Below are 26,250 nucleotides of genomic sequence, written 5' to 3'. Positions count from 1 at the left end.
TATGTCCATGATGACCGTGGTAACGATGATGTCAAGAAAAAAGAATACGCCTATGACAAGCATGACAAAGATGATTTCATGACTAAAATGATGAATATGATCTTATATGGATAACGATGTAGTCCAAAATGAGAAAATGCCTACGGTAGATATGTTGACGATATGTTCTGCTATGAAAAGGAAAATATAAAAATGTTAAACTATATCTTGATACCCTAATTCTATTACAGGTAATGACTACTCTAAAGGTTCTAAGTAAATGAAACTATACCTTAGGACCCTATTTGATGTTTTTCTCATAATGACACTTTTCATTGGTAGCCTCGCCTTATAATACTCGTCCCTTCAAGGTGAGACAAAGCGACTACGGTTGTTCCATAATGTAATCGGAGGTTACCGACCTTACGTCACTCCGATGGATATGTGACTTTCTTTGGGCTTCCATGCATGCTATTTATAAGATACATGTATATGTGTATGGGTATGTATATGTATATGGGGAAAGGGGAAGGGCAACTGTTTTATCACCACCTGATTCAGCTGGATTCCATCCCGGACGCGGGATGCCCGGACGCGGGATATGGGAGAGCCGTACGCGGAGTCTGTATATGTGATGTATGATATATATGATATGATATGTTGGGACACCGTTGGGGAGGGGGTGGGAGAGCCGATGTATTCGGCGTCTGTTAATGTGAGGAAAAGATACCGTTTACTGAAATTTACTGTTTTCTGTATACGAAAATAAGGAACACCGTGTTCTGAAAAAGGGGCTAAGCTTGCATGGTATCTGCCTACAAGGCATGCACATGTACAACTTACTTCTGCTCCAGGACAAGCTCTGTATGTCTATTCTGTTATTATTCACACTCTATATTCAGTTACTATGTTTTCATTCATGCCTTACATACTCAGTACATTATTCGTACTGACGTCCCTTCTTGTGGACGCTGCGTTTCATGCCGCGCAGGTCAGCAGACAGGTGGATTTGAACCCTAGAAGCTCTACCAGCCGCACTTGACAGCGCTCCAGTTGTTCCGGAGCCCCACTTCCGCGGTACTATTTTGCGTATGTATATTCGGGCACAGCAGTACCCGGCCCTATCTATGTATAAGTGTACTATGTCTAGAGGCTCGTAGACAGATATGCACAGTCAGTTATGTACAGTTAGATATGTGGTATTTTGGCATCTTAATGCTGCTATGTAAAGTGATAGCGAAGTTTACTAGTCTATGTTCATAATGACGCTGCCAATGTTAATGTTAAAAAACAAATATGGTACTGTTCATACGGTTTGCTAAGAGGTAAAGGTATAATGATAGATAAGGGGTGCTCGGTACAAGTATCGGGTACTCGTCACGGCCCCTAGTCGGGTCGTGACACTAACCACCGAGCATCACTCATTCTACTACTCATCATACTCATTAAGCGTTCTTTTATCAATTTCATACTCAAATCATAGGAAAATCATTTTTCATTTAAGAACATAAATACTTTTATATACATAAGCCTTTTGGCTATCAAAATGACAATATGTATATATACAGTAGTAACCTCGTGAGACCATATAACCCACAACTGCATATCTACGAGCCTCTACTAAAGTGCTAAACATAGGGACGGGATAGGACCCCGTCGTGCCCAAAATATATATGTGTACGCAAAAGAATAATCAAGGCACCTCCGGAACAATGGAGTGCTCTCAAATCAGCCACTAGCTCCTACGAATCTGGATCAAGATCACCCCCTTGTCTACCTGTGGGCATGAACACGGCGTCTAAAGAAAGCGGACGTCAGTACGAACATTGTACTGAGTATGAGAGGCATAAGTAATGAAAATATGTCAATGAGATAGAGGAAGCATCAATAAGGGGCAACCGTATATGACTATCACTCATAAAAGAATAACACATGCTGGCTTACTCATAATCATCATCATGTCATGTGTGCATAAATGTATAAGCTGCCCGTCCATTAGGTACAATGTGATAATCATTAGCCTGCGTCCAGGCCTCCCGCGTCCGGGGTACCATATCTTGCCGCCCACTAGTGGTGTCTGCCCGTGTCACCTAAACATGGTGTACATATATAGCTGCCCGCCTCAGCGTTGTCTGCCCGGCCATATAGGCGCAGTGTAATATCATCAACATATACTCATCATAATGTATGCATAATAACTCCAAGATAGCTATACTTTATCGGGGTGACATAAGGTCGTGAACCGCCGATCCCATTATGGACATTTATAAGTATTCTGCCTCACCTTGAAGGAAATATTATATAAGGTGAGTGTATGCAATAAACGGAATTATTATCTTTATAGGAACATCATATCATTAGGCTCGTAACATATCTCTTATCTCATATAGCTACTCATGAACATAGACTTTTAGTTTTCCGGAATGTTGGAAATTCATGAAGAGGAAGGAAAAGTCATGCTATAGGATTCATGCCATAGAAAGAAAGGACTAGCCTCACATACCTTTTACGTTTAACTAATCTATCGCTTACTTGTTCTCCTTCGATGCCCACGTTTCTTCCTTCAAGAGAAGTCGCATGAACATTAGCTAATCGATTACTTAAACATGCCTTCTAAAGCTAAAGAAAATTGGGCAGCATTTCCTTTGTTTATACAACTTTTCCCATATTCTATATCAACTCCCAAACGTTCATAACCATATTCACAATATCACAAACAACAATCATCATTCATATACATTACCCACATTTCGTAGTTTCACTCCAATTTCTCCATAATCACGATCATAGTTCATTATTGCATTTTCTCACATATAATACTTATTCCATGTTCTAAATGTCGTTCACAACATACTTACAATTACAACATACCAATATTCATAATTCACCCCAAACTACTACTCAACAATGACACTATTCACACATTCATGACCCATTTTCTACCTCCTTCTACAATCCAAGTGTTTCAACTTTTCAATACTTTAAATAACATGTAAATACCATAAAACTCACCTTAGATAGTGTAGGAATAAGCCTTGAGTTGAAATATTCCTCTTTCACCAAAACCCTAGTTCACTTCCTATGAAATTTTCTTGCCTTAGATGAACCCTAGTGAGTTTCTTGCACTTGATTCTACTAATTCTTGGTGTTACTCCTTGATTTCCCTTGGATATATGTTGATATAGAGTGGGAAAGGTTAGTCCATTCACCGCTCAGCAACCCGAAATTCCGAGGTGTAACATCAATATATCAATCCGAATTCAACATCACAAGTAAACACCAAACCATCTTAAACAAGCCATAATGCAATGCAATGAAAGATGTATGAATGCAATGTAATTTCATGCAAATGTTGTGTACACATATGCTCTGGACGGAAATATCGACATCTCGGTAGCACAACCTAGTGTGACTCGTGAAGTCTAAGTGCCACCCATCCCGGATCTTTGCCCAACAGATAGACCGGACCCCAAATCTTTCCTCACGGGGGGTTCTCACGGGCACCACGTTGGGGGACCCGAGGAGTCCATGCACTATCAACGATTCTAGAACTAACATTGGATATCGGCCATGCAATCAACGATTCCGGAACTAATATCGGATATCGTCCATCTCACGTCACTCAAGTAAAAGAGTTTTATCAAGTATCAATTTCACTTAATCAACGATTCCGGAATGAACATCAGACATCGCCCATCTCACGTCACTTAAGTAAAAGAGTTTTATCCATTATAATCAGGATATCAACAATGTATCATAAATGGATGAGAATACGTGCAATGCATGTGTCAAGGTGAACAGTTTGATCAGTATCGCAAGCACCAACAGTCGGGTACGCTAACAATATATTCGAATTACAAATACCAACAGTGGGCATGCTAACAATATATCTGAATTACAAATACCAACAGTTAGTATGCCAACAATATATCCGAATTATAAATACCAACAGTGGGAATGCCAACAATATCGTAATCAAGATGATAAACAGAATCCCATATCAATCAATAACTCATGGCATCAAGTCGGCACAACAGAACAATCAAATCACAATACAATGGGGTGACTAGTCCCAAACACACAACAGGTTAATCAAATCGATATACATTATTACCACTTCCCTAATCAGCCTATTAGCTTATAACAAATAGTCTCACCCTACACTCACAATCATTCGTCACAACTCGATCTAGAACTCAGTCACAATCATTGGTGCATTTTATCCTTCCATTTATCAACTAGATTCACTATTAATGGCATAACACAAATAATCACATATTATGGGAATTCTCATCATTACACACAGAAAATAGGTATCACCCGCTACTTCTAAGTCACATAAAATCCACCGGTACTTACGAAACCCAATCAAACATCCTAAAGAATCTACAGGCCACAAGCCCGAACATACAAGTCACACATCAATACCATCCTAGGATTCCATCCCGAATCTCCAATTCCTACACATGCATTCTCCATTCCTTCTAATACACAAATATGGGAAACTAACCCGAGTCTACCGAAGGGAAAGATGTAACTTACTTGGTGGCCGAATAGGTGCCACGAACCCACACAATTGCCTTGTCTTTCGAAGCGTCTCCAAATAATCAAACTCTATTCACATGTAAATTCTATGTAAGAACCATGAAGAATGATATCCATATTGACTACTTTCTATTCGGGTTAAATTTCACCCTTTAATTTAGGAAAAAACGGGTCTCAAGGCCAAAACGGGAATTTTATGGTCAAAATACTAAATTCACTACCAAAAGGTCAAAACCCATTACTATAATCATAGGAATACTCAATTAATTCTCAAAATCATCATTTATATAAAAACCCCAAATTTGGGTCTAAGAACCCAAACTTTGATTCAAGAAATTCAACTCTAGAAGGAAGATTATTGATTAGCAAGCCTAGATATAACATTATCTAGCATGAATAACAACAATTACTCATCACTTAGGAGCCAATTCGTTTTTAAGACCTTTTGAAGAAAAACCCCATAAACCCTCTTTTGATTCGAAGGATTCTATGGCAAGATTAAGGATTAGGAGATGAAGCCAAATGATTATTGTTACACCTCGGAAATTTCCCCCGTGAATGTACGACGAATAGACTAACGAAAAATACGGTTATATGATGTTTTAATGAGAAGGGAACGACGTTTGACGACCTTAAGTGAGATTTCAAAGACAATGGGAACAAGAGATAGGTTATGCTCCACAATGACTGATTATAGGTTCTGAAGACGTGGAAGTTGCAGATTTGTACTTTGGCCCAGTCGGTCGTAAAATGAAATACGGACCGTAAAGTAGTATACGGCCCGTAAACCACCATGTCGTATTCCAACTCACAAAACTTCAACTTTCTGCAAAATGTTCAAATGGTTAAATACGACTTGGAATACGGACCGTAAATCAAAATACGGCCCGTAAACTGCGATCGTAAATCACTATGATCCCCAGCATACCTTTATGGTTTTGTTATGCTTAAATACGACCACGAAATACGACCCGTAAACTAGAATACGGTGTTATATCCCGTAATTTTGCACATTCGGATAAATTGAAATAAGTGTGACTTGTATGAGATAGAACAATATTTTGATCTTATTTAATAGATATGTTGTTTATGAGAAATGTTGATGCGGAAATATGGAGCAACGCTACGGGTAAAAATTGGAATTTCGGAAACTAATTTCATGAATTACAAATGTTAGCCAACTAATTGGGCTAAAAAAAAAAAGAGAAAATGAGGCCCAAAATATAGGGGTGGCCGGTTATGACCAACAAATGGCCCAACCCATGATTAATTAACTCATGTGATAAATAATAAAAAGGGTCCATCACTTAGTCATCATCCTTAGAAGTTTCAAGACAAATAAAAGTGGAGAGCAAGAATTAAGGGCTTATTCGGCCAAGCACCCCAAAAAAATTGAACTTTTGATTTTGATCACAAAATAATATTTCCTCCTAGCAATCCCACTAAGTTGAAGGTCCTCTCTAACAAGGGATAGTTGTTGAAGCAAGAAAACCGCTCTTTGTTGCGAAATCACAACTTTAGCTAAGTTGAGAAGTTGTGAAGAAAGGTAAGACTTCATCCTCTTTTATGTATTATAAATGGTTCATATATGTTGTAATGTGTAGGAAAGGATAAAACACATGAGAATATGGAAGTTTGCATGGTGGTCGTATGAATATGTATATGGCCGTGTGTATGTATATGTTGTATAGGCAGGATGAATTAACTCTATGTAGCATTCTAGTTGTGGTTGTTGTGGACTCTATATTGGGAATGAAAATTTGATGATTTTGGTTGAGGTTATGAATGTTGGGTGTTGGCCGTGTGGCATGTGTGTTGTGTAGGAAAAATGAATAAATTTCTATGTGGTAATTTGATTGTTGTCGATATGTATTTTACGACAAAAATGAGAATTTGATGGTTTAAATTGATGTTAGAATGGTTACGGGTTGATTTGGAAGCCAATGTGATCTTGGTGTCATTTCTTAATTTGTGAGAATAATGTTGTTAATGTGTGTATTGTTAGTGTAGTTCATGAAATTGGAAGATGAAAATGTGTTGTGAATGTTTATGTCGAAGATTGAAGGTGTTGGGCGAATTATGGTTTTGGTGGAACTTTTGTATATTTTGTAGAATAATGTGAAATGCTTTCGAATTGTATTTGAATGGTCTTGAATTAGTAAATGAATATGAAAATGTTGATATTAGTTTGAAAGTGTGAAGTTGGAATAGAAATTGTGGCACTATGTAGAAAGGGAGACTACTCATGTTAGAATATGTTTTGTAGTAATTGTTGATGTTGTTGGTATTGTTGTGGGTGTTGTTGTTGGTATTTTGGCCAAGTTAATTCTCGGGGATGGTATATTTACAGGGGAGATGCTGCCGAAATCTCGGCAGAATATAAGTGGATTTACTTGAGAAATTAAGACAAGTGTTGATTTAAGACTAAATTCCTAAAGGCTTATAATCAATGTTTGGTATTTGTGACCAATTGTAGATTTTGAAGGATTTGGAACTTGAATTTGGAGAAGCTTAAGAAGCGGAAAAGGTATGTAAGGCTTTACTTTTCCTTTTTTTGGCATGTCTTAGACATATTAGGTTTGGACACGAGTCTTGGGGATGATTCTATTCATAGAAATCCGAGTTTGAATTTGACCCTTTTTCATTCAATAGAATTGAACTAAGTTCGGCATGCCTTGTTGAAACAAATGCATAAACACCTATAACTTGCCCAAATGGAACCGAATGACACTAAGACTTTCATATGTGACTCCATGAAGCTTAATGTATGTAATTTGTGTATGCCACCTCTGTTGACCGAGGTGGGTCCACTATTCCCGAATTCTCTCCTATTGTCCCATTTGACTTATTTCCGTACTATAACTAAAGGAAACTTTTGGTTATCATTCCGACTACTAAACAACAGTTGTTTTAATTAATCCATTGACTCCTACGATATATTTTGGTCTGTACGGATGATCTCAAAGGTTTTTCCTTGGCATAATCTGTTATGATATCTGAAAGTTATGCACTATGACTATTGTTTGATACTTCCTCTGAATGATCTACCGTCCGGATTATCCTATCGAGTCTTTTTAAATATTTTATGATGTATATGATTTCACACTACTCTGCTCGTGCGTACCCTTATTATGTCGTTTGCCAAGTCCCGGCCGTATGTTATTATTCGTACTACGTTATGTCTGGTCCCAATATATATGTTAGGAGTATGATATGTATGTTATATGTTATATGTATATTATATATGGATCGGGCTGCACGTTCCGCAGCACTATATGATATGTATATATGGATCGGGCCGTACGTTCCACGACAGTATATGTTATATTAGGGATCGGGCCGAACGTTCCTCGACAGTATATATTATATTATGGATCGGGCCGTACGTTCCACGGCAGTATATATATTATATTGTGGATCGGGCCGAACGTTCCTCGGCAGTATATATTATATATGGATCGGGCCGTACGTTCCACGGCAGTATATATTATATATGGATCGGGCCGTACGTTCCACGGCAGTAGGATATGTATATATGGATCGGGCCGTACGTTCCACGGCAGTATGATATGTATATATGGATCGGGCTGTACGTTCCACGGCAGTATATGATATGTATATATATGGATTGGTTATATGAATATGTATATGGAGACATATGATGCCAGCACGTAAGTTTTGTATTTAGAAAGTAAGTGTTTTGGTACTCTGAACGATTTTTCTTATTTTCTGTACTTCTTCTGGCGTACAGTATCGGCATACATGATTTGCACTCTGAGAGATAAACACCCCGGTATTTTGACTAGTGTACACTCTCTTTGTACTATGATTCCGATTGTGATTCTGTCTGTTATACTTCTGTACTTCTGATTCCGATTATGACTCTGTATACTGTATTCATGCCTTACATACTCAGTACATATTCCGTACTGACCCCCTTCTTCGGGGGCTGCGTTTCATGCCGCGCAGGTACACCCCTATGATGTGCAGTTTGATAGAAGATGTTCCAGCGGAGATGGCAAGCTCCATTTGCTCCCGGAGTGTTGCCGAGTCAGAGTTTGTATGTTATGATTTCCGGATTTATGTTAGAGACTTTGCAGACGGCGTCGTGGGTATTGGTGGTCAGTCTATAAGCGGCTCCATCAGCCGATATGTCATTCTCTGTCATGTAATAAATTTTTATATAATTACAGATTTTGTTTAATTTTAAGAACGATAAAAGGAAGACTTCGAAAGCTTAATATGTATTTTACTTTATCCGATTTTCAGAGTCTGAAGAAATTATGTGTGTAATAAGAATCTGTGGGTTCGTTCGGCTCCGGATATGGGGTCGGGTACCCATCACACTCTAGGGATATTAGGGTGTGACATACGGACCGTAAACTGGGTTTACGACCACTATGCACTTCAACTACTGTTCATTCCGGATCAGATTTTAAGTCATTAAAAGGAGACCCAAGCTCATTAAATTCATTTCATTTTCCACGATTCTCCTCTATAGAAACCTCTAGAATACTCTCCACTCTTCATTACAAGAAAATCAAAGGAAATCCATGATCAATAACATCAAATCCATGAGACAAAGTGTATGAAACCTAGCTAAAGTTCATCTCTCTCAAGGAAACCCAAAAAAAGTGAAGTAGGGTTTTGGTGCTAGAGGAGTAATACCACTCAAGGCTTGTTCCTACAACATCTAAGGTAAGTTTTATGGCATTTACATGTTATTTAGGATATGGAAGAGTTGAAAAACTTAGATTATAGAAGGGTGTAAGAAATGGGTCATTCATGAGTAAATAGTGTCATGGTTGGATGGTAGTTGGGTTGAATTATGAATGTTGGAGTGTTGTGATTATGAATACGTTATAAATGACATTTAGACCATGAAATAAATATTATGTATAAGGAAACGCGATAGTAAGCTATAACCATAAATGTGGAGAAATTGAAGAGAAATGGTAGAATGTGGTCAATGTATATAGATGATGATTGTTGATTGCGATATTGTGAATGTTGTTGTGAGCGTGTGGGAGTTGATATAGCCTATGGGAAGAGTAGTATAAATAGAGGAAGTGCTGCCCAATTTTCCTAGGAATAGTCACGCATTTTTATAGTCTAATTAACTAACGTTGGCACGAATTCTCTTGAAGGTGGAACGTGACATTGAAGGAGAACAAGCGAACGCTAGGATAAGTAAACAACAAAGGTATGTAAGGCTTATCCCTTCCTTCAAAGGCATGAATCTTTCAAGATTTCCATGATTCTCCTATATGATGGAGCTTATGAGTCCGTAAATATACCAAATTACATACGAGCATGATAATGATGATAATGACCAAAAGCATAGAGATTCGATAGTTCATGATACGATGATCCCACAACGCTAATGATGTCATTGTTGTTAACACTCACCTTATGCACTATTTCCTTCAAGGTGATGCAAGTACTCATAAACGTTCATAATATAATCGGGGGTTTACGACCTTACGTCACCCCGACATAGCCATGGTTGTCTGCAAAGTCTAATGTATGCTCCTAACACTAAATGTGAAATGGTGCTAAGTCATTATATGTTTATAAGATGATCAATAATGCTAGCTTATAATATGCCTATGTTATGTATGAAAATGCCAAGTTATGATAAGATTATGATATGTTCATGAAATGTGCTATAATGATGGATAATGGTTGATTATGTGATGATGAAATTCCACCGCGCTAGAATGGACGGGCATGTCACCGCTAAAGCGGGCTGCATATGGTTCCACCGTGCCTAGATGGCCGGGCATGTCACCGCTAAGGCGGGCTGCGATGCTACACCGAGCCTAGAGGGTCGGGCATGATTACCACTAGTGGGTGGCATATGATGGTTACCCGAACGCGGGTTAACGATGAGGATTGTGATGTGACGAGATATGTCATATGACGAGATACGTGATGTGACGAGATATATGATGTGATGACATATGTACCATAACTATGTAAAATATGATATATGTACAAAATGTAATTGCTTATCACACTCTTGCAGGTTATATCTTTCTCTTATGGCTCACGATCCTTCTATTACGTTTATTTCATTTTTTCCTTACATACTCAGTACAATGTTCGTACTGACGTCCGTTTTCTTATGATTTGAGTATAAAAATCGATAAAAGAGTAGTTAACAAGCATGATGAGTAGTAGAACGAGCGGTGCTCGGTGGTTAGCCCCGGGTACCCATCGCGGCCCCTAGCTGGGTCGTGACAAAAGTGGTATCAGAGCAGTTCAGTCCTAGGAAGTGTCTACGAGCCGTGTCTAGTAGAGTTTTATTTTTGGTGTGTTGCGCGCCACATCAATAAACAAGAGGCTACAGGGCTTTTAGGAAAAATGACCATCTTTCTTTTATGAGATCGTGCGATAGAGCCATGTATAAGACTTTATCCTCCCTAATAGTGTTGTGATTTCAGAATGCTGCCAAAGGGAAAGGCTACAGCTGCCCAGAAGGGCAAGACTGCGGCAAAGAGGGGGGTAGAAAGAGAGCCTCTGATGAATATAGAAGAAGGCGAATCACATAATGAGGCCTTGTCTAATACTTCTTCTACCCCGCCTAATGTGGAAGAACAAGGAGGAGCTCCAGCTCCAATTCCTCCACCGGTTGCTTCGGGTCAACAAGTGACCGAGGCCATTCAGTTAGTGACACAATTGGTCGCCGCACAGGCACAACGACGAAATGCGAGTTCAAGTGATCGGGTAACTAGTACTCGGGCCCGTGATTTTATAAGTCTAAATCCTCCGGAATTCTTCGAGTCAAAGCCGAATGAAGACCCGCAATTTTTCACAGATGAGACGTTGAGGACATTGAAGATTGTCCATGCCTCCGAAACTGAATCCGTGGAGTTGGCATCTTATAGACTCCGGGATGTGGCAGTTTTATGGTACAACAACTGGGTATTATCAAGAGGACAGAATGCGCCTCCTCCAGTTTGGCAAGAATTCGTGGATGCATTTATTTGCCACTATTTGCCACCCGAGGTCCGCCGAGCTAGAGCGGATAGATTTCTACATCTGAGGCAAGGAAATATGAGTGCCCGGGAGTATAGCATGCAATTTAATTCCTTGGCTAGTGTTATATCCCGTGTTTTTGCGCATTTGGAAAAAAAAAAATTTGAAACAATCTTGCCTTGAAGGAAATAAGGCTATGTTCTTAATTTATTTAACACATGTGTAATATTCATGAAAAATATTGATGCGGAAATACGGAGGAAGGCTAAGGGAAAAATTGGAATTTTGGAAATTAGTTTCGGGAATTACAAAAATAGGATCTATAATCTTTTGGGCTCAAAAAAAAAAATTCAAAATGAGGCCCAATAATTAGAGGGGTGGCCGGCCAACATGCCATGGCCCAACCCATGAAAATGGTCATGTGACAAATTAAATTAAGTGAGCAATATATAAGTGTGTTTATCCTTAGAATGTTCAAGAACATAAAACAAGAACAAGAGGAGCTAAAGAAAAGGGCCATTCGGCCCTTGCTCTCCAATTTCACCTCTCAAAATTTTGATCCAAAAATTATTGTCTTGAGGTTTTCCCACTAAATTGAGTGTCCTCTACAACTTGGTGCAATTATTTGGGAGAATAGAGCACTTGTTCCATCAATCTCACACTTGGGCTAAGTGAAGAAGACTAAGGAAAAAGGTAAGAATTCATCCCTTTTATTTGTGTTATGAAGTCTTGTTTGTGTTGTAGTATGTGGGAATGAGTTGATTGTATGGAAAAATGGAAGATTTCCAAAGTGGGTATGGAATATAGTGTATAGCCGTGAGTGTATATATGTGGTATACATATATGAGTTGAATTTTATGTTATATTCTAATTGTGTGTATGATGGAATTCATATTGAGAATGAAAGTGGATTAAATTTGGTTGAAGTTGGAAATGTATAGGTTGGCCGTGTAGTATTTGAAGTTGGAATGAGAATGAATTAATTTGGTTTAACATGTTAGTTATGTTGTTGTGATGCTTGCAATGTAAATAAATATAAAATGATGCAAGTTTGCATTGAAATGGAATGTAGAAGTTTATGTCGTTTTAGTATGATTTACGACGTTATGGAAATGAAGTTGTTAAGATGCAAATTGTGATGATTGTTGATGAACTTGAAAGAATGAAACATGTTATGAATAAGTATGTTAAAGATTAGAAGTTTTGAATGAATTATGACTTTGGCGGAAAGTTTGTATATTTTGTATATCTCATGAATATTGTGTAGAAATGATATGAGGTGCTTCTAAATGGCATTGTAATGGTCTTGATTAATGATGAATATGAAAACATTGAGCTTAGTTTGGAAGTGTGAAGTCGGAATGAAAGTTATCGTATTATGTCGGAAAGAAGAATAGTGGTGCCATATTGTGTTTTGCGGTTATTATGGTTGTTCCTAGTATTGCTCTTGGGTTGTTGTTGATTATTTTGGCCGAGTTGAATTCTCGGGGATGTTATATGTACAGGGGAAATGCTGCCCAAATTTCTGTAGAAAAGTGTTGACTTTAGATTTAAGCCTAAAGCCTTATGGTTAACATTTGGTAAATGTGACCATTTGCAGATTTTGGACGAAACGGGAAGTGAACTTGGAAAGGCGTAAAGTGCGTAAAAGGTATGTAAAGCTACCCCAATCCTTCTTTTGGCATGCCCTAGGTATACTAGGAGCGGATTCAGGCCTCAGAAGATATTCTGCCCGTCGGAATCCGCGTTTGAAATTATCATTTTTTCGTTCAATAGGATTGACCCCTTTAAGTATACTTTATTGAAAAATTATGCAAACTTCTCCAAACTTCCTAGAAAGTTATGGAACATCCCTAAGACCTCTGTAGGTGACCCCATAAGTTTGAAATACGCAAATTGAGCCCGCCGCCTTGTTTGTCCCGAGGCGGGCCCACTATTTCCGATTTTACCCTTATGACGATTTGTAACTTGATTTCAAGCGATTTTTAAGAAAACGTCTTTACTACTCTTCCAACTACTAATGATACTTATTCTGGATACTATATTGAGTCTCCGTAAAGGTACGATATTTTGTATTACGTTTAGCTCCACTATTCCAGCTTTGCTCTCTTATCGTACTATTGCCTTATTTTCGAACAATATAAAATAAAATGTTTTAACTATCCTTTCAACTACTAAGGAAAATCGTTTACTGACTCCCTCGAGTTTGGTAAGCCATTTTGGAATATGAAAAAGATTTCAGGAGGACTATTCTTCCGTAACTCATTATGACATATGACATACACTTGTTATGATTCCGTCCGACTTCATTGATTTGATTTGTCATTCGATATGCCTCAATGAGTCTCTGGAAATCTATGATATTTTTATTGCATTTAGTCTCTCACTACTCCATTCGTGGATGCCTCAATGTTTCCCACACTGAGCCCGGGCCAGGATATGTTGTCAAGCGTATTCCACTGCATTGTTCGCCGTGCCTCGTGTGAGGGGGCAGGTATATATGTACATGGGTTTTGGAGTATGCTGTGCCATGTACACACATTTTGATATGCTATGATCTGATATGGCCATCTGATATGATATGTTATGTTACGGGGTTATCCCCTACTCTATTCTGTATGTATGGTGGCACCAGCGTCGGGGGGTGGCCACGATCTGTTTGTCGAGCCCTTGGCAGGGGCCGGACATGATATGATGTATGTTTCTGAACACACTCCTCATGTTTTGAAAATATGCATTTGATACTCCGGATGTCACACTCACTTCTCTGTAAGCCCTGTTTCGATTATGATCTTGTTCCGTATTGGGACCAGGTACGACATATGTTTTCAACAAATACTATTTATGCTTTATGATCAATATTTTGCTAATCTGGATATTCTGTCCATTTTCTGTACCTTCTCTTCTGATTATGACTTTGTTTACTACGTTCTGTGCTTTACATACTCAGTACATATTTCGTACTGACCCCCTCTCCTCGGGAGCTGCGTTTTCATGCCGCGCAGGTACAGAAGACAGGTTTGCTGACCGCCTGCCTAGGACATCTATTCTGCTATATTGGGAGCGCTCTTTTGTTCAGAGCCTGGATATTGGTACAGTCTGCCGCTATTATATATATGTATGTTATTCAGGGGTATGACGGGGCCCTGTCCCGTCTTATGATTCTGTTATGTACTGTAGAGGTCTGTAGACATACTTGTGTGGGTTCTGTATATGTTTGGGTATGATATGATCTGTGACAGCCTCATCGGCTTCCATGTACGGTGTCGGTTCATTTATGGTTACTATTAACGCCAAGCGACTTCTATATTTAAAAATATTCTGTCGTGTGCTAATTTGGGTTATTGGGTACGTTTGAGTGTCCAGCACGGACACTAGTCGCGGCCTACGGAGTTGGGTCGTGACAAAAGTGGTATCAGAGCAGTTCGTCCTCGGAGTGTCTACAGACCGTGTCTAGTAGAGTCCTGTTTATCGGTGTGTTGTGCACCACATCTTTAAACAGGAGGCTACAGGACATCTAGGTGTTACCTTTCTTTGATTCTTAGATCGTGCGATAGAGCCAGCTGTAGGAAATGAATTCCTTTCTTTACTAACCTTTAATTGCAGCTGGTGAACGGTATCGACGTAAGACAGCGCCTGCTGATATTGGAAGCTACACAGTACTCCGGTAAGCAATGGTATGAGAGATGTATGCTGGGTAAGGTATCCTAAAGTACGATTAAAACATAAAGTTGAATATTAAAAAGAGAAACAAACATGGAAAGTGTAGCAGGTGCAGTTCGAGTTGGGCATGTGAGGTAAGCCTCGGCATTCTGATACTTTTATTTGAAATTGTTAGCCCCGTGTGGCTATGATGCGATATGATACGATATGTATATACGTATATGTGTTGGCCCTGTGAGGCATGGTTGGTATTTCCTGTGTACAGGTTTTGGGATAGTAAGAAATACAGAGGAACCTCTGCCCAAATTTTTCCAGAAATATAAACAGGAAAATAAGATCTAAATTCTTAATATGTCTTGAAAGTCGATACCGATAGGGTAAATCTCTTATGTTGGGTTAAAAGTTTAAGAGATACCCTCCATGTCATTCGTAAGAAGCGTTATCCTCATATGGAAAATTTTATCTCGAGAAAGCATATACGAGTAGCGAATTCAATTTATTTGGAGGGACCAGAAATATGTTCTAACCCCATTTTGTTTTAGCATAGCCCATGTGAAGGGCAAAATATGCGGAAGGGCAAAAATGTCCGACGAGCAAGTTTCCTCTAATTGGAAAAATACAAAACGTATGACAAGCAGTCGGGAATTGAGTGGTTCGCTCACGACTCAAATATACATATACACAAATATGAAGGTAATTATGTGAGTTAAGTGCTAAGAGATTCCGCGAGGTTCGTCGGATTCTAGTTTGTAACATTTTATCAGTTCTCATCGACTGGTTGGAGATGGGATCTGTGGAATAAAAACCTAAACCCGTGAGCTGTCTAAAAGTATATATATACACACGCATGGAGGTAAATATTAAGGATTTACAGGGGCGACACGGTAACTATATAGTTAGAAAAGTAAAAGAATCTCCTCTAAATCGGGGTGGGACCCGCTACGAGAACGTTTTGAAAGTTGTTAAGACCCCGATTTGCCTTAAATTACGTGATCAAGGTCGCGCGGGGCAGTTGACGTAATTATGCCGGCCTTAACGTGCTTAAATGCATTAAAGTTGTAAGGTTAAGCGTGCCAGGGCCAGCGCAATTCTGGGATGGGTGACCCCCCTGGGAAATGTACAAAATTTTCGCAACATAGATATGAGAGACGAATAGGAAATTTGGGGTAACCTAAATGGAATTAGGATATGTGGAATGGTTAGAAACTTTATAGGGGTCACACGAGCTGAGACGGATTAGATTGCTAAAAGGAAGAAAAAAAAGCAGCGTAGCTCTGAAATTAGAGTAAATTTGAGCAAGTGATTGAATGTATTGTAAAGGAAATGGCAGTGATAAATATACGTATGTGTACGGCCCCCATTTATGACTATGTCGATCGATTGGTGAACCCTAATAGCCAGCGTTGCAATATATGGAAAACGTTAGCTGGACAGAATTTACGAGAAAAAGGGAAAGGTATGGTACAGATGTTATGAAATAAACTGATATTCATTTGGCTACCGGTTGAGATTGGAAGGTTCCGCTACAATGATGTTTGGAAAGAAAAGATAATAATTGAGTGGATGGTAAGGAGATCAAAATGTCAGAAAGAGTGAACCATAAGAAACGTGATTAAGCAGAGTCTCTAAAAGAGTCGACGGGCAAAGCACGAAGTTAATTGCGAAAATCGAACCAAAATGAAATAGTGCAGGGCAAAGGAGAACTTATGGTATGAAATGATGAATTATGTGAATATCGAATGATTCGATTGTCGAGCAAATAGAATGACAGGTAAGGAATGGGTATGAAGGAAGAATGTGATTATTATGAGGTAAACAACTATGTTAATTATATTACTTGAGTACCAGCTATCGGATAACATTGCGTACTATATACTTGTGATTCTGTTAATGTCTCGAAGAGAAAATTTAGTTGCTGGTCAGAAAGAAAAGACATGGATATGGTAGGAGTATAACCCTGAATAGGGGGGAGCGAATAAAAGTAAAGTAAAGGAAGTATAAATGAAAACAATTGACATGCAGAAGATTGAAGCGATAAAGGATTGGCCTAGGCCTTCGACGTCGACGGAAATACGTAGTTCTCTGAGGATGGTCAGATTATAGCCTATGTTCCCCGACAGCTCAGACCGCACGGGGGAAAATTAATTCGTTCATGATCTGGGACTAGCTACGGTGATTCGTGTTTTAAAGATATGGCGGCATTACTTATATGGGGCCTGCGTTGATATTTATACGAATCCTAAGGGCTGCCAGTATACGTTTTAAGAAAAAGGGAGCCGAATTCGCGGCAGAGAAGATGGTTCAAATTATTGAAAGATTATGATGTTAATATTTTGTGCCACTTTAGAAAAGTTAAAGGTGTGATAGACGCACTTAGTCGTGAGTCTACAGACGGCTTGACCGGCGTACATCCAGAGATAAAGAATTGGTCTGTAAAACTCTTTAGTCAGCTAGCCTTGGAGTCCGTTTGGTCGATTCTGGAGATATTGGGATTTTGTCCGAGAAGTTGCTGAATTGTTGATTAGGGAAGAGGTAAAACAGCGTCAGTTCGAGGATTCTATTCTGGTATGGTACAAAGATACAACCCTTGATAAGAAAGGGACCCAGTTGAGATCTCACCTGATGGGGTATTATTATACAGAGGCAGATTATGTGTGCCTGACGTTGCAGGGCTGCGACGGCCAATTATGGGCGAAACGCATAATGTTCGGTATTCTGTTATCCTGAATCCACTAAAATGTACCATGAACTTATATGCTTATACTGTGGAATGGCATGAAACGGGACATCGCAGAGTTCGTTGCCCAGTGCCCGAATTGCCAGCAGGTTAAAATTGAACATCAGAAGCCAAGTGGACTTCATTACAGGGTTGCCTCGCACTCCGCGGAAGTATGACTCTATTTGGATTATTGTGGATAGGCCGACAAAAAATCAGCCCACTTTCTTCCCGTCAGAACCACTTACTCAGCGGAGGATTATGCCAGACTATATATTAAAGAAATAGTGCAATTCCACGGAGTTCCTACATCTATTACCACTGACAGAGGTGCCCATTTTATGGCAAATTTCTGGAGATTTTTTCAGGAAAGATTAGGGACTAAGGTGAGTCTGAGCATAGCATTCCATCCCCAGAGCGACGGACAGGCCGAGTGCACTATATAAACGCTAGAAGATATGTTGCGAGCCTGTGTTATTGATTTCAGAGGCAGCTGGGATAGTCATCTGCCGTTGATTGAGTTTGCTTACAATAACAGCTACCAGTCTAGCATCCAGATGGCTCTGTACGAGGCTTTGTTTGGCAGAGAATGCAGGTCACCGATCGGCTGGTTTGATATTGGCGAAACAGAACTAATAGGCCCAGGTATGATCCAACAGACGGTTGATAAGATGAAACTTATCCGAGAGGGACTATTAGCAACTCAGAGTCGACAGAATTCATACGCTGATAAACGACGTCGACCCTTGGAGTTCCAGGTCGGTGATTGTGTATTTTTGAGAGTATCGTCTATAAAAGGCGTGGTGCGATGCGACAAAAAGGGTAAGCTCCGTCTGCAATATATCGGACCTTATCAGATTATTCGAAAGATTGGGAATGTCGCCTATGAGCCAGATCTGCCATCTGATTTGAAAGCGATACATCCGGTATTTCATGTGTCCATGCTCCGCAAATGTGTTGGTGATCCCTCCAGAATATTTCTAGTGAATGATATTCAGGTGATGGAGAAATTTTCTTAAGACGAGCAACCTGTAGCTATTCTGGATCGTCAGGTGAGGAGCCCGCGTACCGAAGATATACCCTCTGTTAAAGTCTTATGGCGAAACAATAATAAAGAAGGAACGACCTGGGGAGTAGAGGATGAAATGAAGGAAAAGTACCCTCACTTGTTCTCTACACCTACAGGTGATCTAAATCTCTAAACTTGTTATATTAATTGGTAAATAATTCATGTGCGCTACTCATAAGAAGAAACTCCCCCTAAGTGTTTGTAAGACCTATAAGGCTAATTTAACATTCGAGGACGAATGTTCAAAAGGGGGGGAGGATGTTATATCCCGTGTTTTTGCGCATTTGGAAAAAAACAAAATTTGAAACAATCTTGCCTTGAAGGAAATAAGGCTATGTTCTTAATTTATTTAACACATGTGTAATATTCATGAAAAATATTGATGCGGAAATACGGAGGAAGGCTAAGGGCAAAATTGGAATTTTGGAAATTAGTTTCGGGAATTACAAAAATAGGATCCATAATCATTTGGGCTCAAAAAAAAAATTCAAAATGAGGCCCAATAATTAGAGGGGTGGCCGGCCAACATGCCATGGCCCAACCCATGAAAATGGTCATGTGACTAATTAAATTAAGTGAGCAATATATAGGTGTGTTTATCCTTAGAATGTTCAAGAACATAAAACAAGAACAAGAGGAGCTAAAGAAAAGGGCCATTCGGCCCTTGCTCTCCAATTTCACCTCTCAAAATTTTAATCCAAAAATTATTGTCTTGAGGTTTTCCCACTAAATTGAGTGTCCTCTACAACTTGGTGCAATTGTTTGGGAGAATAGAGCACTTGTTCCATCAATCTCACACTTGGGCTAAGTGAAGAAGACTAAGGAAAAAGGTAAGAATTCATCCCTTTTATTTGTGTTATGAAGTCTTGTTTGTGTTGTAGTATGTGGGAATGAGTTGATTGTATGGAAAAATGGAAGATTTCCAAAGTGGGTATGGAATATAGTGTATAGCCGTGAGTGTATATATGTGGTATACATATATGAGTTGAATTTTATGTTATATTCTAATTGTGTGTATGATGGAATTCATATTGAGAATGAAAGTGGATTAAATTTGGTTGAAGTTGGAAATGTATAGGTTGGCCGTGTAGTATTTGAAGTTGGAATGAGAATGAATTAATTTGGTTTAACATGTTAGTTATGTTGTTGTGATGCTTGCAATGTAAATAAATATAAAATGATGCAAGTTTGCATTGAAATGGAATGTAGAAGTTTATGTCGTTTTAGTATGATTTACGGCGTTATGGAAATGAAGTTGTTAAGATGCAAATTGTGATGATTGTTGATGAACTTGAAAGATGGAAACATGTTATGAATAAGTATGTTAAAGATTAGAAGTTTTGAATGAATTATGACTTTGGCGGAAAGTTTGTATATTTTGTATATCTCGTGAATATTTTGTAGAAATGATATGAGGTGCTTCTAAATGGCATTGTAATGGTCTTGATTAATGATGAATATGAAAACATTGAGCTTAGTTTAGATGTGTGAAGTCGGAATGAAAGTTATCGTATTATGTCGGAAAGAAGAATAGTGGTGCCATATTGTGTTTTGCGGTTATTATGGTTGTTCCTAGTATTGCTCTAGGGTTGTTGTTGATTATTTTGGCCGATTTGAATTCTCGGGGATGCTATATGTACAGGGGAAATGCTGCCCAAATTTCTGTAGAAAAGTGTTGACTTTAGATTTAAGCCTAAAGCCTTATGGTTCACATTTGGTAAATGTGACCATTTGCAAATTTTGGACGAAACGGGAAGTGAACTTCGAAAGGCGTAAAGTGCGTAAAAGGTATGTAAAGCTACCTCGATCCTTCTTTTGGCATGCCCTAGGTATACTAGGAGCGGTTTCGGGCCTCAGAAGATATTCTGCCCGTCGGAATCCGCGTTTGAAATTATCACTTTTTCGTTCAATAGGATTGACCCCTTTAAGTATACTTTATTGAAAATTTATGCAAACTTCTCCAAACTTCCTAGAAAGTTATAGAACATCCCTAAGACCTCTGTAGGTGACCCCATAAGTTTGAAATACGCAAATTGAGCCCGCCGCCTTGTTTGTCCCGAGGCGGGCCCACTATTTCCGATTTTACCCTTATGACGATTTGTAACTTGATTTCAAGCAATTTTTAAGAAAACATCTTAACTACTTTTCCAACTACTAATGATACTTATTCTGGATACTATATTGAGTCTCCGTAAAGGTACGATATTTTGTATTACGTTTAGCTCCACTATTCCCGCTTTGCTCTCTTATCGTACTATTACCTTATTTTCGAACAATATAAAATAAAATGTTTTAACTATCCTTTCAACTACTAAGGAAAATCGTTTACTGACTCCCTCGAGTTTGGTAAGCCATTTTGGAATATGAAAAAGATTTCAGGAGGACTATTCTTCCGTAACACATTATGACATATGACATACACTTGCTATGATTCCGTCCGACTTCATTGATTTGATTTGTCATTCGATATGCCTCATTGAGTCTCTGGAAATCTATGATATTTTTATTGCATTTAGTCTCTCACTACTCCATTCGTGGATGCCTCAATGTTTCCCACACTGAGCCCGGGCCAGGATATGTTGTCAAGCGTATTCCACTGCATTGTTCGCCGTGCCTCGATGTGAGGGGGCAGGTATATATGTACATGGGTTTTGGAGTATGCTATGCCATGTACACACATTCTGATATGCTATGATCTGATATGGCCATCTGATATGATATGTTATGTTACGGGGTTATCCCCTACTCTATTCCGTATGTATGGTGGCACCAGCGTCGGGGGGTGGCCACGATCTGTTTGTCGAGCCCTTGGCAGGGGCCGGACTTGATATGATGTATGTTTCTGAACACACTCCTCATGTTTTGAAAATATGCATTTGATACTCCGGATGTCACACTCACTTCTCTGTAAGCCCTGTTTCGATTATGATCTTATTCCGTATTGGGACCAGGTACGACATATGTTTTCAACAAATACTATTTATGCTTTATGATCAATATTTTGCTAATCTGGATATTCTGTCCATTTTTTGTACCTTCTGTTCTGATTATGACTTTGTTTACTACGTTCTGTGCTTTACATACTCAGTACATATTTCGTACTAACCCCCTCTCCTCGAGGGCTGCGTTTTTATGCCGCGCAGGTACAGAAGACAAGTTTGCTGACCGCCTGCCTAGGACATCTATTCTGCTATATTGGGAGCGCTCTTTTGTTCAGAGCCTGGATATTGGTACAATCTGCCGCTATTATATATATGTATGTTATTCAGGGGTATGACGGGGCCCTGTCCCGTCTTATGATTCTGTTATGTACTGTAGAGGTCTGTAGACATACTTGTGTGGGTTATGTATATGTTTGGGTATGATATGATCTGTGACAGCCTCATCGGCTTCCATGTACGGTGTCGGTTCATTTATGGTTACTATTAACGCCAAGCAACTTCTATATTTAAAAATATTCTGTCGTGTGCTAATTTGGGTTATTGGGTACGTTTGAGTGTCCAGCACGGACACTAGTCGCGGCCTACGAAGTTGGGTCGTGACAGCTAGATATGCCCCGGCTATGGTGGCCGATATGGGAGATCGTGTACATAGATTTGTGAGTGGGTTGGGGCCACATTTGTTCAAGGATTGCTTGACGGCCTCTTTGCAAGAAGGGATGGATATTTCCCGAATACAAGCCCATGCCCAGAACTTAGAGGGACAACAACAACCACAAAGGGGTGATCGAGACAGTGATAGAAGAAAAAGCAAAAGGGCTAGATCTATGGGCACAGGCAGTGATTATAGAGGGGGATCGAGGCAGACCTATTCCCGACATTCAGGTCAGTCAATGACCAGTGCGCCTCCACGATTCGCGGATAGGGGATTTTATCGCTCTTTTCCTTCGGGACAGGGTAAGAGTTCGAGAGCTTTGGGTTCTCAGTTTGGGGGTGATTACAGTCAGAGGAGACCACCAGTTCCACGATGTAGCCGGTGCCGGAAATTGCACTCAGGGCCATGTCGTCAGCACACAGATGCTTGTTATGTTTGTGGACAGACTGGGCATTTGATGCGAGATTGTCCCTCACGGTATGGTAGAGGTGGGGTTCAGCCCACAGGCTCAGTAGCTGGTTCTTCATCAGTACGCCCGGTATGGCAGACTTCTCAGATATCAGCAGGTCGAGGTAGAGGAAAAAGGGCAGCATCTACTTCATGTGCCACTCAGCCTCGTGTTTATGCTTTAGCTGGACGACAGGATCTCGAGTCCTCTCCGAATGTGGTTACAGGTATATTGTCTATATTCTCCCGTGATGTGTATGCATTGATAGATTTGGGTTCTACATTTTCTTATATTACTCCATATGTTGCTGGTTGTATTGGGGTGAAACCTGAGCCAATCAAACCTTTTGAGGTGTCTACTCCGGTTGGTGATCCCGTAATAGCAAAGCAAGTGTATAAAAATTGTGTAGTGGTGATATATGATCGCCAGACCATGGCTGATTTGATTGAGCTGGAAATGATAGATTTTGACGTGATTATGGGTATGGATTGGTTGGCGTCGTGTTATGCTAACGTTGATTGCCGATTGAAAGTGGTTCGATTCCAATTTCCGGGATGGCCCGTGCTTGAATGGCAGGGTGATACAGCATCTCCGAAAGGTAGGTTTATTTCCTACCTTAAGGCAAGAAAGATGATAGCAAAGGGCTATATTTATCATCTAGTCCGGGTTCGTGACACCGAAGCAAAGTCACCAACTTTCGAATCCGTTCCGGTAGTGAATGAATTCCCGGATGTGTTTCCAGACAAACTTCCAGGTCTTCCTCCAGAAAGAGAGATTGACTTTGTCATTGATGTGTTGCCGGACACCAAGCCTATTTCTATTCCTCCTTATCGAATGGCTCCGGCATAGTTGAAAGAGTTGAAGACACAGTTGAAAGACTTGCTTGAAAAAAGATTTATTAGACTCAGTTCATCACTGTGGGGAGCACTGGTCTTGTTCGTGAGGAATAAAGACGGATCTCTACGAATGTGTATCGACTACAGGCAATTGAACAAAGTGACGATAAAGAACAAATATCCTCTCCCAAGGATTGATGACTTATTCGATCAACTGCAAGGTGCCAAGTGGTTTTCTAAAATAGATTTAAGGTCGGGTTATCATCAAGTGAGAGTTAGAGAAGCGGTTATTCCCAAGACAGCCTTCAGAACAAGATATGGCCACTATGAGTGTTATATCCTGCATTTTCGAACGTCGAATTAATTGTAAGCTGAGGTGGGGCCCACACGTCAAGATTTTTTTTGGGACATGTGACAAGTTATATGAGTCGCATATGTAAAGTTAAACACAACTCGTGAAGGGCCCTGGGGCCAAATCAAAATGGAAGCCCTCCAAACGAATATTTTTAAGAAAACGTTTTCGGATGACCTGACTTGGAGGGACAAAAACGGCATTATACGTTTGGAATTTGGGAAAACGCCCAGAAATAAAAGTTGTAGATAATTGAAATAGATTTCCAACCATAGGTCGTGGGCTCCCAGGCTACGTCGGTACAAGGAGATATGGATGTTTTAAGGTCGAAAGGTCAGTGGGCTAGGCCCAACTCGTGACCAACCGGGTTGGCCCAAAAACAAATTATTACAAATTAGAGGCCCAATTGGGGTGGCCGGCCAACTAAAGGCCCAAGCCCATAAATTGGTCATGTGATTTATCATGTGATCAAGAATTATAATAAGGGGCTAAGGTTCAAGAAAGTTCAAGAAACAAACAAAAAAAAGAAGAAGAGAATTGAGAGCAAAAGGGCCAAGGGTTTCGGCCAAGAGAGAAAAAATTGTGTTCATCAATCTTTGGTCCAAAAATCTTGTTCTTCTTGTATATATAGTAAGCTCAAGACGCTCTCCGACGTGATATAATTGGTTTAGCGAGAGAGCGGCATTTGCGGAAGATTGAAGTTGGAAGAAAGGTAAGAATTTTTCTCTTGTTATATTGGAAGAATTCTACATATATGTTGTAGCATGTGAAAATGAACAAAAGTATGAAATTTTGTGTGTTGGGGATATGTGTGTGTTGGCCGTATGCCTCTAGTTGGAGGGAGGAATATGAATTAAATTATTTAGTATGTTAATCGAGTTGTTGAAGTCTTGTGATGAAAATGGAAGGTTAATGGTTCTTGTTGTTATGGAAAATATGTTGTAAGGTTGATGTAGGAAAATATGTAACCTTGTAGTAGGTTATGTAATTATAAGAATTGAAGTTGTAGGGTGCAAATAGTGATGGTTGTAAGTGAAATGATAACATAAAAATGTGTTGTGAACATTTATGTTGAAAGTTGGAGGTTTTGAGTGAATTATGATTTTGAAGGAAAACTTGTATATTTTGTGTATCTTGTGTATATTGTGTAAAATGATATGAAATGCCTCCAAATCGTATTGTAATGGTCGTGATTAGTAAGGGATGTGAAATTAATAAGATTAGTTTGGAGGTATGAAGTTTGGGTAGAAGTTGTCGCTTTATGTAGAAAAGAAGACTATTTATACTATGTTGTATTTTGTGGTGATTGTCATTTGTTGTTGGTATTGTTGTTGGGTTGGTTGTTGATGTTTGGAGCCGAGTTAAATCTCGGGGATGTCGTATATATAGGGGAGATGCTGCCCAAATATTTGTAGAAAAGTATGAGTTAAAGTTCAAGTTCTAAAGGCTTGAAGTTTCTAATTGGTAAACATGACCATTTGTAGATTTTGGGGGAAACGGGAATCGAGTTTGAGCGAGCGTAGGACGCAACCAAGGTATGTAAAGTCTTTCCCTTCTTTCTTAGGCATGTTCTAAATATAATAGGCTCAGATGCGAGCCTTAGAAACGACCCTGTTCCTCGGAATTCGAGATTGAAATTGGCTCCAAATCATTCAGTAAGATTGAACCAGTTTCTTCTAAATTGACCTATAAGTAGGCAACTTTTACAAATGGAGCCGGAATGCCTTAAGACTCACATGAATGACTCCATATTACCTATGATCCATAATTTCATGTACGTCCACTCGGCTCGGCCCAAGGTGGGCCCACGTAATTCTGATATTTTCTGTAAGGCTCTAATTAACCCATTTCTGTCCGAACTCACAGGTAACTTTTGGTTATTATTCTGTCTGCTATATGACAAGCGTTATGACCATAGTTATGAGTCTCATAATATATTCTGACGTCTGGAGCGGTTCTAGACATTTTATTCTGACATAATCTGTCGTGCCATCCCAAATGACGTTTATGCGTATCTACTATGAATTTTGTCCGATTATTTGATTTGATCTATCATCTAGACTATTT

The sequence above is a fragment of the Lycium barbarum genome, chromosome 3 (assembly GCF_019175385.1).
Source record: "Lycium barbarum isolate Lr01 chromosome 3, ASM1917538v2, whole genome shotgun sequence".
Lineage (NCBI taxonomy): Eukaryota > Viridiplantae > Streptophyta > Magnoliopsida > Solanales > Solanaceae > Lycium > Lycium barbarum.
The sequence above is the reverse complement of the archived record's forward strand: the minus strand, read 5'-3'. Positions refer to the sequence as shown.